A 14573-nucleotide genomic window follows, 5' to 3' on the forward strand; every position below is an offset into this window, starting at 1 on the left:
TATAGCTGCTGCTTCAAGGCAGTTGCTTTCCATCGCCAGCTTTATGCAGCCTGTGCAAACATCTTTGCACATTGCTTGCTTAGAAAATTCACATGTTAGAGAAAAGACTGAACTGGTCTTCATATCCCTGAAAATTAAATGTTCTACATCCAGAAGGGTTTGTTTAAATTTATTTACTTCATTTCTCCACAGTGGAGACCAAAGCAGCTTACATCATTCTATGTTCATTTATCCTCACAACATCCCAGTGAGGTAGATTAGTCTGAGAGTGCATGACTGCCCCAGGGTCACTCAGCAAACGTCCATGGTAGAAACTGGACCTGACCTTGGGTCTCCCAGATCCTAGTCCTATGTTCTAGTACACCACGCTGGCTGTCTCAATTTGTTGTTTCATTTTAAATATTAGTGTTCCATTATGAATCTGAAAGTGGTAAAGTTAAGAATCAAGTGAGAACTAGACGAGAGAATCATGTGGAAAAGCAGGCATGTGCTTCTGAATTAACATTGTTGAAATCATGGTTATATTTAATGTAATACACAGTGCAACCCTATGCAGTTATTTCCAGTGAAAGCCCCTTGAAATCAGTAAACTATTTAGAGAGGAATAAAGGGTTATACATAGTTTAACAACTGGATGACACAATCCACCCAAAACTAAGCATTTTAAATCCCCAATGTCCTGAAAGTCAAATAACATATGCTTAACTCTCTCACAGAAATCACTAGGAAAATTACTATAGAATCCTAGTCACATTAACTGCAAACTAACATTTGGTGAGCTCAGTGACACTCACTGGCCGTAAAGTACCTGATAGCAATAAAGCGCCTGCAGTCACAAAAGATTAAAATATTCCCCTCCAGTTGGCTGCAATAAATCTCTTGCTGTCCAGCCAGGTCAATAGGATTTCTCCAGAAGTGTCCTGCTGGGCTTCTGAGTGCAGAAATGGTTCTTTTTGAACCTGGCTGACTGTCATGGACTGTGTGTTACCACTTTGCAGGGCAAAAAAAGAACATGCATGAGCTGCAGGCTTAGTTACTTACCGAATACTTAATATTTATATTGTCTCAGGTTATTTACTTGACAGGAAAAACTGGACCCAACACAACTGCATCCCATTTGGTCTCCCACTGTGAGTCTTAGATAGGGTCACCAACCACAGGGTGGGGCCTGGAGATCTCCTAGAATTACAACTGATCTCAAGACTCTGGGGACCAGTTCTCTTAGAAGAAACTGCACCTTCAGATGGTGGCCTCCATTGCATCACATTGCCACTGAGCTCTCTCCACTCATCAAATTCTGCCCTTCCCAAACTCTGTTGGCAGAGTTCAGGAAATAATCTAATCCATGCACTGGAATTTGCTTTCAATGAATTTACTGCAACAGGATTTTACAACAAGACAATAATTGACTGCAGGCCACTGTGCTGACACCGACCTCCAAATGGGACCTGACGATCCCCCATAATTACAGCTAATCTCCAGACTACAAAGATCACTTCTCTAGGAGAAAATGGATGCATTGGACGGTAAACTCTATGGCATTGTATTCCATACAAGAGCTCCTCCTCTAAATCTCTAGGCATTTATCAGCTTGTATCTGGCAGCCCTACTGCCTCATCCCCAGCTGGTGTCTAGGCAACCCTAAATGCAATAGAGAGGCACAAGTACTTCAGAGCACAAATGCTAACACATCTGTAAAAGCTTGCACTGTTAAAATAAAAGACTAAGGCTTTGTGCCTCCCAGTTGGGCCATGTCTTGGACAGGCCCTGCCCACCCAGGACTTTGGGCCAATCAGGAGGTGCCTCTGCCATTGTCTGAGGTTGGGGTGGAGTGGTGTGGGTGTGTCCCTTCTGGGCTATGGGCTATGGCCAGCCCTTTACCAGTAACTGTTTGTATTTTGAGGCACAGACAGACAGATGACAGACAGACCAGCAAGGGTCCTATGAGTCTGGAAAGTGCAAGAAGATAAGGAATATTTAGACCCTGTAACTGGTTGGAGAGGCATAGGGACTGAAGTGACTTTTTTCAAGCCTGTCCTGATAAATAAAAAAACAGAATTTGCCATGAAGGTCCTATGAAATAAAAGACATAAATGGGCCAGAATTTCAAATGGAGGTAGCTTGGGAGATTGCAGGAAAGTAAACAGTGAGACTTTGGGGAGGCGGGGGGGACTAGATCTTCTAGTTTTATTAGGCAATGATTTGGCTTTGTGAACAACAGGAATTGCAGTTGCCAGCAGCAGGCCTCAGGCTTCAGAAGGGCAGACATCACCAGCCAAGTAACAGACTGTGCTAGCTAAGCCCAGTGAAAGCGAGATTTGGAAGTGGGGCTTCAAAAGTGTACAATGCTTCAGAGTCTGCCCTCTAAAGCAGCTATTTTTGCCTAGGGAACTGATCTTTATAATCTGGAGATGAGCACTAATTCCAGGAGTTCTCCAGGCCCCACCTGGTGGTTGGCTACCCCTGGATTGGAAATATTCCTTGAGGTTTAAAAGGGGGCCCGTCTAAAGAGTATAATGTCTCTGCAGCCACCCATCCAGCCACATAGTGCCACCGGCCTATTTCAGGTCAAGAAAACATTGCAGAGTGCAGGTAAGATTGCCAGATAGGTATAGGTTCATGTTCTGGAATTCCACACTACCTAAGTGTGCTTGCCCTTGACATGGGTCAAGATTGTTGTGCACAGAGAGATCTCCTCTCAGGGTTGCCAGCTTCCAAGTGAGGCATGAAACCCACACCAAGCCATGAGCTAGTGCCTGTTGCATTACAGCATGCAACGGGCTTTACTACTAATGGGAATATACAGCAGAGAAAGAAGCACAAGAGGTACGCTGAACTGCCAGAGAAAACATATAATAAACTTTGAATTCTAGAGAATGCACCACAGCTCCCCCTAGGATACAGGTAGACTGAACTATGATTTCAGCAGTATTTACATTAACTACACTCTTAGCAGGTTGTAGCTTCTCCAACATCCCTTTTTTTCAGCATGTATACTATTATATCATATTTAATTTTGTTAGAAGGGTCCAAGTCTTATTCTTGAAAAGTGAATTTATCTCATCTGCTGCTGTCTCTCTACATTTTCTGGCTTTACTTTCAAGCCAACTAGGAGATATCCTTCAACGGCTCAGGTATATTCTTAGTCTTGGCTCTAAAGAATAGTCCGTTAAGGGGTATACCTTCATTTGCTTGGGTTGAACACCTGAGAGTTGTAACTTTGCTTGATCTCATTTCCTCTTGAAACAGTGACAAGTCTGTGCTGAACTCCACTTTTACTTTGCTTGAACTTGCTGTCTCTTGCTCACTCATTAATGCATTTCTGCAGGTTGCATCAGATTTAGTCTTGGGGTCTCATTAAAACATGCTGTACCACTTATTGCAACCTTGTCTGTTTTGGGGAATAGAGTTCTGTATCCTTTACAGAAGTCAGTATAACTCACCACTATTCCTTCTGTGGCTGTACTATTCAGCTCTGCGCATTTTTCATTGAGAATGAAGGCATAGACTTTACATCCAAATGCTCTGATATGCTTGATGCTTGGCTTTGACCCGTGAAATAATTTGCATGGAGTGCTGTCAATTGGTTTTGATGGTAATCCATTTTGTCTTCATAAATGTTTCAACCCAATACATATTTGGCAGTTCAGCATCCAGAAGCAAGCACCTGGCTATTTCAACTGAAGTGTGGTTCTTCCTTTCTGCTGTTCCATTTTCTTCAGGTGTGTATGGCATGGTTGTCTGTTGTTCTATGTCCTGTTCCTTTGCATACTGGTCCACTTCTTTATTTGTCTGTCTGTCTGTCTGTCTGTCTGTCTGTCGCTCCTCCTAGACATACCATCTTGGGCTGGTTTACGGAAGTTAGAAACAGTATAAAACAGAATATCATGTATATAAAATAATATAAAAACAGATTAAAATTTAGAACCACAATTAGACATAGTAGCATCAGCCAAGATTACTGGATTCTATGATCTGGATTCTATGATCTGCCTGCCAGGTGTTTGGTACTAGAAGGCATTGGAAGAGGAAAGGAGAGCAGAAGAGGTGGGAGGGAGGCCCAAGGTTTGGATATAATTGGCCTCAACCATTGGCCCAGTGGAAGAGCTCCAATTTACAGGCCCTGTCAAACTCAGAAAGTTCAGGCAGGTCCCTAATCTCTCTTGGGAGCTCCTTCCACCAAAGAGGAGCCAGGGCCAAAAAGGCTCTGGTTGAGGCCAAACATATTTCATTAGGGCTAGGGATCTTTAGTTGCTAGGTGTTACTCAGTCAAAGTGCTCTCTGGGGGACATATACAGAGAGACAATCCCACAGATATTCAGAGCCCAGACCGCATAAGGTCTTAAATGTTAAAACCAAGATCTTGAATTTGATCCAGAACTCAACCTGAAGCCAATGCAGCTGTTACAGCACATGTCTCATGTGGACTCTCCACAGCATCCTTGTGAGAACCCAGGCAGCTGCATTTCAAACCAGCTGTAGCGTCTGGAGCAGATTCAAGGGCAGGCCTGCCCCCACCATTGTCTGTGAGGAGTGTTTATGGCTTCTTTGAGAACTTATCGCTGGCTGCTGCTGCATACTCTTAGAGCTTCCCAAGCACTTCTCTCTTTTGTTTCTGGAGATTCATGACAGTGTACCTGCAATAGTGATCAGTGAAAGTCATCAGGTATTTGTTTCTTCCCTGTGTAACAGTTCTCATAGGCTTGCAAATGTCACAGTGCGCCATCTGTAGGGGATATGTAGACATGCTTTCATGCCTTTAGCAAGTGACGCACATATAGCTTTTGCATTCATATAGCATGTACACTTCATATATGTTTGGCCTGATGTCTTCTTCATATCTTTGGTTAAGCCTTGGTTTTCAAGTTCTTTTATGGATAGTAGATGCCTAGACATCTGTGTCACGGGTGGATGCAGTTGCCATGACAAAGTTCTATCATCCTCATTTAATAGGGTCATCGTATACAAGTGCTCCATCACAATTCCTATGAGTCTAGCCCCTTTCCCCTTCTTAATCTCACATTGGTTTCTTTGAAATTTCACTATAAGACTATTACTGGTGAGGTGGTGCATAGACAGAAGGCCTCCCTCCAGTTTAGGAACATTCAGGATGTTTTTCACAAGGAGCCTGTGTTACTTTAAGAATCCATACCCAGTTCCTTCTGTGGTGATACTTTTTCCATCTGCAAGAAAGATTGTCTCCTTTGTGCTGAATTGGAGATCTGTGAAGAATTCCTGGTTGCTTGTCATGTAGTACCTGAATCAATTGACCAGCCATTTGACAAGTTGCTCTGCATTGCTTTTAGACATCAGTTCACCTGTGGCTTTCTTAGCTTTTTCTTTGGGTGGTCCTGTGATTTGTTTTCTCCATTTAGCTCTCCAAATTGAACAATTATTTTTCATATGTCTGGTCTTCTACAGCAGTAACACACCCTGGTTTCCTTCATGTGTGCTTTAATCACCTGATTAACATTGAGAGCCATCTCTGGCTTTTCAGTGTCTTCCCCTGCTTGTAGCCCTTGTCTGCAATTATACTAATCCATTAATCTGCTCTTAACATGTTCAAGTTTTAGACTTGCTTCTGGTCTAGTCTCAAGGGCACTGATGAGTGGACCATAGGACTCTGGAAGACTGCCCAGTCATAGTGCCACCATCTGATTGTCTTTCATTTCTTCTCCAAGCCCACACAGCTGTTCCACAATTTTTGGCCTGGTATTTACATGCATATCTTGTTGCCAAGTCTCATTTTATTCAGTTTATTCTGCTGCATAGAGTTTGCTGTTTAGGTTTGAATTCTCATGCATTTTCTGGAGTGCATGCTGTTAAATGTACATGGGAATGAGAATGCCCAGCCTCAGTAGCATGCTACTTTCAGTTGTGATGAGTATCCAGATGCATATTCACATCCACATTCTTCCAATGTGAGTCACATGTAACTCGTGCTGGGTCACAGCAACATGTTTATGATTCTTCCCTGCTAAAATGGTTCTAAACAGCATCAAATTACAGCAAGCACATAGAAAAGATAGCGGTCACTGGAACTGACTTTCCCATCACTGATGTGTAAGGCTTGAGTAATGCCACCTCCCCCACCATTGTGGAGCATGTACTCTTTTCCTCTCAGCGCGTTCAACTAAATATCGTCCATTTACACATGGGATTCTGCTTTTACCTTGAAAGGTATAACCTGTCTCTTGCTATCTGCAACATTCAAGAAAAGAATAACAGAAATTCATGAAAAACAGAGCTATTAGCTGCTATTGTCTACCTAGGCCAGAGCAAAGCACTTCTATGTTCCTAAAGCTTAAGAGTGTGTAATAGGGACTGCAGTACCCTGCTTGGCAATATACCAGCTTTTCTGTAGTAGCTAGAATGTACAGATGATGAATGTATAGATTGTCCATCAAAGTATTAGATGGGCAATATATAATTTGCTAAACTATCCTATTTCTATAAAATCAGAGTCCAGTAGCACCTTTAAGACCAACAAAGATTTGGTCTTTGTAACAGAAATTATTTTTGCTATATATTCCCTGTCATGTAAGAAGATCATAGTCTGAGGGAGAGTTCCTGCACTCGAAAGCTCACGCCTTGATTAAAACTTTGTTGAAGGTGCCACTGGACTCTGATTTTATTGTGCTACTTCAGACCAACACAGCTACCCATTTGTATCTCTCCTATTTCTGTTTATTTACCTGCAGTAATAGCTCAGTTTGCCACAACAGAGTCATAAATCATTTTATAATTATAGTATACAAACTCACCAAATAGTGCCTATAACCTAAATAGTTTGCTTTTACTTTGACCATCTCTGAAGCGAACCTGGCTAGAATATATAATTTAGCATCTTATCACAATTATTAGTGGTAGGCTCATTCCATCTTGCAGGTGTTGCACATTAGGCCTCTCTGCTTATATGGCTCTTATAATCTTCAAGGCCAGAGTTATCTATAGGATAACTGGGTTATTCTGAGAACCTGCAATCCACAGGATGGGAGGGAGAGAATCTGGAGTGATTAGGCAATCTTCTAGAGGGTTCTAGTAAGAGCACATCCTGACTGGATTTTCATTATTACCTGATGTCAGTTGGCCAAGAAATTATAATTAGGCTAAGAGCCAGGAAAAGAAAGCTCACTTGGATTTGGATAGACTAAAGGCCTGGATCATGATATGATTTGATTTCAATGGATAGCAACTTAGGCTGACTCAGCACTTTTTATCCCTGGTGACCCCAAAATAAAAAAAGTAATCAACATGTTCACTTTGCAACATCTATGATTGATCTATGGTAACACTACCTTTCCCCCCACGATATCCAGGAGCAGATATAACTAGCTATATTTGATAAAACTGTACCAAACCCCTCAGTATTAAGGGTAGAGCTCTGCATTCTGCCAGATTAACTTCATCCCTAGTGCCTCAAACTCTGACATAGCAAAGCAGTCTGTCGCAAAGACTGCCTGGTTCCCGGTTGCAATTCCCTAACAAGACTTATTTTTGCCCTCATTTCTAAACTGACTGTGCTCCAAGCCTTCACTTCTATGTGCCGAGATCTGCCTTTCGGATTGTCTTGCCCCCCCTTCTTCTCCCCCCCCTCGTTCTTTAAGGAAAACCAAAATAAACAAGCAGCCACATGCTCCATCCACCCCCCACTTGCTTTGGCTGTAGAATGGCAGGAAATAAACCCCTCTCCAGCCTTGTGCTCTTTCAATGATGGCTGGAGCTTCAAGACCAGGCTCCGCTCCCCTCCCCCCTCTTTGCTTCCCCTGTCAAGCAATTAAGTGTAGAACACAGTCTGTTTCAATTCCCGAAAAAGGAAAGAGGAAGATCCGGGTTCAGGAAAAAGGAAGACCCGAGAGAAAATAAATTAAGTGCATAACAGCCTAAGAGAACATTTACACTATAGCTTTTTACTTTGGGACTGTAAGATTGTGCTATCTAATGCTGGTTTTAAATATGTTAGATAGCTAAGCTACATTAATGTTGCTTATAGATAAAACAATTTCTGAATATTATTGAAATGAACTCTATATATTTTACAAGGATTGTTTTCATGTGTGCACTCGCTCTGGGAATCCACAGGATTCAGGTGAGGTATCTTTGACATACTGAAAATTTCAGGTGGATTTACAGGAGCATCCCTCCCCACTGGTCCTTTTGCTGGCATAAGTTATTCAGCAGGGCCTATTCTGCATTGAATGATTTTCCCCACATTCATTCTTACTGATCTCCGTTTGATTTGAGCCCGGACATAGTAAGTGATCTGCAATGAACAGTTTCCCCGAACTGAAACAGCCTTCAGTCTCTTTCGCCATCTGCAGCCGGGTGGGCTCCCCCACCCGACTGTAGCCCTCCTTAGTGCTTCTCGATCACTCCACCCCTCCCCCAGTTTGTGGCGGGCTGCCAGGAAATTTAGTGCCCACCCCACCACTTTAAAGCAACCTTGCGCTTATGGGTCGCCCTACCCCTCCCTCCCTCCCTCCCTCCCCTGTGCATAGCAAGATGTAAGGTCCTTGGAGCAGAGTGAGACTTTGAACTGCATGGCTGAGGCCAAAGGAGGGGGGGGGGTTGCAAGTGCTGCTGAGCTGCCGCAAAGACTGCCTCGGAGGAGAGGTCACCAGAAAACTGAATTTCCATTTAGACAAAGAATATATTATGACTCAAGCCCCTTAAATAATTGAAAAAGAAAGAAAGAGAAGGCTCCATAAAATGTATGTTCAGATTAGTGAGCAGAGAGTGGAGAGTAGCATAAAACAGTGAATGATGGAATGATATCAGTCTCTCAACAATCCCAAGCAAAGGATCCAAAGGATAGCCTTTTCTTTTTGAGTCCGCAACTCGACCAATCAGCGAGATACAACCGTGCTATGTCAGCATTGTAAACACGTTTACAGTATTGTAAAAAAGTGTGTGGGGGGAGAAGTGCCGGTTAATTCAAAGCCACAGACATCTACACTTTCATCTATTGGGCTTCTGGAGCACTTTAGTCGGATATCCCGGAAAATAAGTGCTCCCTGATATTCCAGTGAAAAGGTAAGGTCAATGTGGGTTGAGGCATGGAGGTGGCAGATGGAAAATTTCCATCGACCAAAATTAAAATGGAAATCGATTTCAGTGCAGATCGGAGGGATTTAATCATCCTGGGATTGCAATAAAAGCTTCGTGCAGATTCAGCCCTGGTTGGTCAAAACAGCTTCTGTCCCATAACAAAACAGTAAAACCAATTGATATAGATTGTTTCCCAGCAAGTTAATAATAGCCCCCAATCATCTCTCCATTTAACAGTTAGTTAAAAAATTTCGGGCACTCTCTCAGTTGGTTAGCAGATTCCAACTGAGCCAATTATGTTGTGCTAAGTAAAGATAGTTGTTTTACTATGAAGTTAGAACTACTTTCTGTAGGGTCTGAACAGGTAAGAAAATTAAACTTAAGTTCTCAAAGTATCTCATTTAGTATGATGATTGTTGAGCCACCTACTGAAACCAGTGGGAAACTGTTGTGAGAATATGGACAGAAATTGCTGGACTATAGCATTCTTCAGGTGCTTCTGTTTCTCTTGTTAATGTGTATTTCTTGCATCCCATGCAGCTAGCTTATAGGTAGTCTTCTAATTAGAGGGTTTTGTTGAGTTGCCAGATAGTATTGTTTTACTTTTAAACCAGTTGTTTTAATGGAGAATTAAATGCTATCCAAAAATAGCAATATTTGATCAATTTGAGTAATCCCACTTGTCAGAAACTGATGTGTACACATGAATAATTACAGAGGAGCAAATATTCCCATTATTTTTTCCATGTGAACTTTTTCGGAACCGGGAGTATTCTCCTCAGTCCCAGAATTCCTCTGCTCACTGTAGAGAGAATTTATGTATTTTATTTTAGATTATACCCTATCCTTCCCCAATATTTAAATATATAATAACTAAATATTATTCGCCTTTTAAAATTATAAAATGCAAATGTAATTATTTAATACAAAACCAATTGTACAGACACCTATGTCTGCCTCTTCTTTGTACAAAACATTAAAATAGCTACTGAAACTGGGGGACCATAAGGAGTACTTAGGGAGTGGTCTGTAGGTAGACTTTGAAGCTGGGAGGCCAGCATTGTATAGATGTTATTTCTAGGCATCAGCCATAAGCCTGTGGAAACAGCTCCACTGATTAAGGTCTCATTGGGCAGAGCATTCCGCCAGGAATGATTTTCTCTCTAGAAAGCAGAACAATGGAAAACAAGTCTGATTTCACGAAGCATAAACAAGTGGGGAGATCATCTCTATCCTTAAAAGTTTCCTACTCCCTTCAATGACCCCATCAATTTCTTCTTGCTGTTCCTTATACCTGAGCTCCATCTTGGAATTCCTGCATCTCGAGCCCTTTAAATCCATCCTCAGAATCTGGTTGTTCTCTTGTAGCCTTTTTATAATCCCCTGCTCCTCAATTCCAACTGAAACAAAATATAAATTACCTGTATCTGTTCACTCTCCTGCCCTCCCCCTCCACATTTGTTTTTCTTTGCTGCTTAGCAGCCTGTATAAAGGCTCCTTTAGGAGAAGGTAATATATCAGACTCCAAATAGCTACTGTCTCTGTGAGTGAATTCTGATGGATTACCTCCTACTAGGCTTTGTACAGCCTGTTAAGAGAGCATGTAGAAAGGGGGCGTGATGATGAACATCAAAATCTCCTTTCATCTTTGGGAAAGAGACAGTGGTAACATTACTCCAGTTATTACTGATGCTCTGCACACATTGGTTTAATGTTTAATCTTTTAAGGAAAATTACATGCTATAAAGTTACCTGCCTGGCTAATAAATTGCCATATGCTGAAGTGTACAACTGCCACGTAGGGAAAGATTTATGTGATCATGTCCAGCAACAGCAGAGATAAGTGTAAGTGAGAATTGGGATAATTTATTATTATTATTATTATTATTATTATTATTATTATTATTATTATTATTATTATTATTATTATTATCATTATTTGGATTTGGATTTATTACCCACCATTCTCAGCAAAGCTGGCTTCTGGCAGGCTATAATGAAAGTAACAGGGCATCCTCTTCTTTATTTATTTATTTATTTATTTATTTATTTATTTATTTATTTATTTATTTATTTATTTATTTATTTATTTATTTATTTATTTATTTATATTCCATTCTACTCTCCTACCAAACTTCATCTTCAGGAAACTTTATGCAAATGGTTAAATCCACCAAAAGTAATCAAGACAATAATACACATGTACATTAATATAGAATCATAGAATAATAGAGTTGGAAGGGACCTCATGGGCCATCTAGTCGAACCCCCTTCACTATGCAGGACACTCATATCCCAATCGCTCATCCACTGTAAACTGCCACCCCCTTAAACCTTCACAGAATCTGCCTCTCCGTCAGAAGGCTATCCAGCCTCTGTTTTAAAAACTCCAAAGATGGAGAACCTACCACCTCACGAGGAAGCCTGTTCCACTGAGAAACCACTCTAACTGTCAGGAACTTCTTCCATATGTTTAGACAGAATTTTGTTGGAATTAATTTCATCCCATTGGTTCTGGCCCGTCCCTCCAGCGCAATATGATCAAAAACTTTAAAGGTTAGCAAGTTTTATTTAGTTGAGGATGAAGTGAAATCTAATTCAAAGTAAAAACACAGTTTTATGTTACCGCAAAAGATTTGATGTGGTTAGGGATGCAATTACAGTTCAGCTCCACACTAAAGAGATCAGTTCCCCTGGGGAAAAAAAATAGCTGCTTGGGAGGGTGGACTCCATAGCATTATATTCTACTGAGGTCTCTCATGCCTCAAATCCCTCCCATTCCTGGCTGCACCCTCCAGGTATTTTCCAACCCAAAGCTGGTAACCCTAGATGAGGTTACACCTCTGGAACGATCTCTTAGTGAACGTCCCTCTTTCAATGCGGACGTATCAAGGACCCCAAAGTGCAGGGCTGGGATTCTTTGCCGCATTTATGAATATTGTACCATCAGAATTATGATTCTGGAAGGCATCCTATTAAATGAAATGACACTGCATCATAAAACCTACATTGGGTATAATACCAATCCAATTAGAGGTTCAGGATTATTTTCTGGTATGTACATAGATACTAAATTCTGAACAAATAGTATAATATGATACCCATAGAATATAAAGATGCATTTAGAATTTCTGCTCTGGAACTACAGAGAAGTCATTCATTTTAAAAAGATTTATGACTGTTTAAAATGCAAAGCTTACAGTATATTACAGTGATAGGCTAGCCTATATGGCTCAGCTGGCCCAGATACATTGTATAAATTGATGGCATGTCTGAGTTTGCTTCCTTGGTACTGTAAGTAAGTAGGGCAGTGCTCTGAAAAAGTCACACTGAAATTACTGATCTGTCAATGTGGCTGAAGATGGTTTCAGTTTAAAATAGTTTGCAAATACAGCAAATAGCATTCTCATGAGAAAACTTTTAGCTTGCTCTCCTACGTCTTAATTTTTTAATGGAAAGAACACCATTGCCCTTTTTAAGAGTTGTTAACCATTAATTAATATTCTATGTATCAGAAACTGTCAACTTTGAATAAGAAAAATATGGAGAGTTGCCAAAATCCAATTGGGAGCGGGAGATCTATCAAAATGACAGCAAATCTCCAGACCACAGAGATGAGTGGGAAATGACAGCTTTGGAGGGTTGACTCTACATCAGAGGTGGGCAAACTGTGGCCCTCCAGATGTCCATGGACTACAATTCCCATGAGCCCCTGCCAGCATGGACATCTGAAGGGCCACAGTTTGGCCACCCCTGCTCTACAGCATCACATATCTGCTGAGCTCTCTCTCTTCTCCAAGGTCTTGCCTCTCCAGGTTCCACTCCCAAATCTCAAGGGATTTTCCAACTCAAATATGGCAACCCTAGAAATAGATCTGTTTTTGGAAATGAGGTTGTGATGCCAACTCATTTTACTTGGCAACAGCTGACCTTAGAATAAATTTGCTTGGAGGCTAGTCTACTTTGTCATATATTCTGCTGAAGAATTCTGTGAAATTTGCATGTTTACACGATCATGAAATAAGCTATTATTTGACATGTTTACAGACCGTAGAAGTCCCCGCATCTTAAGACAAAGTTGGCTCCATTGCTTTTGCCCTTCACAAAAACAGTGGAATGGATATTCTGTTCTAGTTGGTCTGACCTAACAGGTATTATTTTTAACAGTTTTGGTTTGGTTTCTCATTTCAATAGGTCTGATAGTTCTTAATCTTTAATCTCTGGTCATGTTAAATTGCTGTTTAATACAAATTTGCATTTTGTACAATGAAATTTTAAATTATGATTTTATTAGTGTAACCCCCTTTATAGGTTTTGTGACAGAAAAAAATGATAGTGCTTAGTTAACAAATAGAAATATTTTTTAAAATCCATAGATATTTGAATGTGAATGACAGGGAACAGAACTCTAAAAGACAGAAGGCAGATATTTCAACATAGGTGTTTCCATGAGTTATTTAGTACAGTTCTGCAGATCATAAAACCACAGGTTATAAAGATAATGACAGTCTTGTTTGTAAATATGTAGTCCAGCATCATGATTGCCATATGCACTGCATATATTTGCATAATACCTTTTTAACAGCCTATCATGCTGGTGTCTTTTTGGAGCTGTTTACCATGAGGATCGTTGACACTACTGGCATCTTGAACATTTTGTGAAAAGTGGCGGATATGCTTGCATATTAGCAGCATGCCAAATAGGGTCGTAGAAAATCAGCTTGACTCATACGTAATACAGCCACAAGATTTCCCTGCAAGTTTCATGTGCAAATCATCCCAAATCTTCCCATTCCAACAAGAAAACATGGGTAATGTTTGCAGGACATGCATGAGGACAATTAGCTTGTAGGGAATTTTTATTTTATAGAAGAAAACACCCCTGGAAGTCATACAGTAAATTTTGAATTAATGTTGCCGGATTTAGACGATTCTCTTCCTGCTTTAATGAAAAGTTGGGAAGGCAAACTGAAGATTTGGAACTGAAGGCCAGGCCAAGCTTGAGAAAAGGCACTTCAGTTCCTATGTCTCTCCAGCCATCTACTTGTTCACCATTTAGAGTTTCAGGCTGTAAATATTCTTTATTTAGATCTTACCACACTTTACAGACTTGCAGGATCCATGCTGGTCTGCCTGCACCCCAAAATACAAACAGTTGCTGGTAAGTGCTAGCCAAAGCCCATAGTCCAGGTGGGACACACCTGTACCACTCAATCACAACCTGGAAGCCTCTACCATTGTCTCTAATATCGCTGCTCATTATAATGATCAGCTCTGCAGGCAAAAATGGCTACTTTGTTATATCTATTATTTTTATCGTTTTATACTGCAATAGAAGAAGAAGAAGAAGAGTTGGTTCTTATATGCCACTTTTCTCTACCCGAAGGAGGCTCAAAGCGGCTTACAGTCCCCTACCCTTTCCTCTCCCAACAATAGACACCCTGTGAGGTAGGTGAGGCTGAGAGAGCCCTGATATCACTGCTCCGTCAGAACAGTTTTATTAGTGCCGTGGCGAGCCCAAGGTC

The 14573-nt window shown here is 40.9% G+C and overlaps 1 protein-coding gene across 6 annotated transcripts in view; it reads right to left on the reverse strand.

Annotated features, from left to right (window-relative positions):
• GRM1 (glutamate metabotropic receptor 1) overlaps positions 1 to 14573 on the reverse strand; it is a 277139-nt gene that overhangs the window by 107877 nt on the left and 154689 nt on the right. The gene's annotated exons all lie outside the window — the stretch shown is intronic.

Source organism: Paroedura picta, chromosome 1 (assembly GCF_049243985.1).
Source record: "Paroedura picta isolate Pp20150507F chromosome 1, Ppicta_v3.0, whole genome shotgun sequence".
In the NCBI taxonomy this organism is placed as follows: domain Eukaryota; kingdom Metazoa; phylum Chordata; class Lepidosauria; order Squamata; family Gekkonidae; genus Paroedura; species Paroedura picta.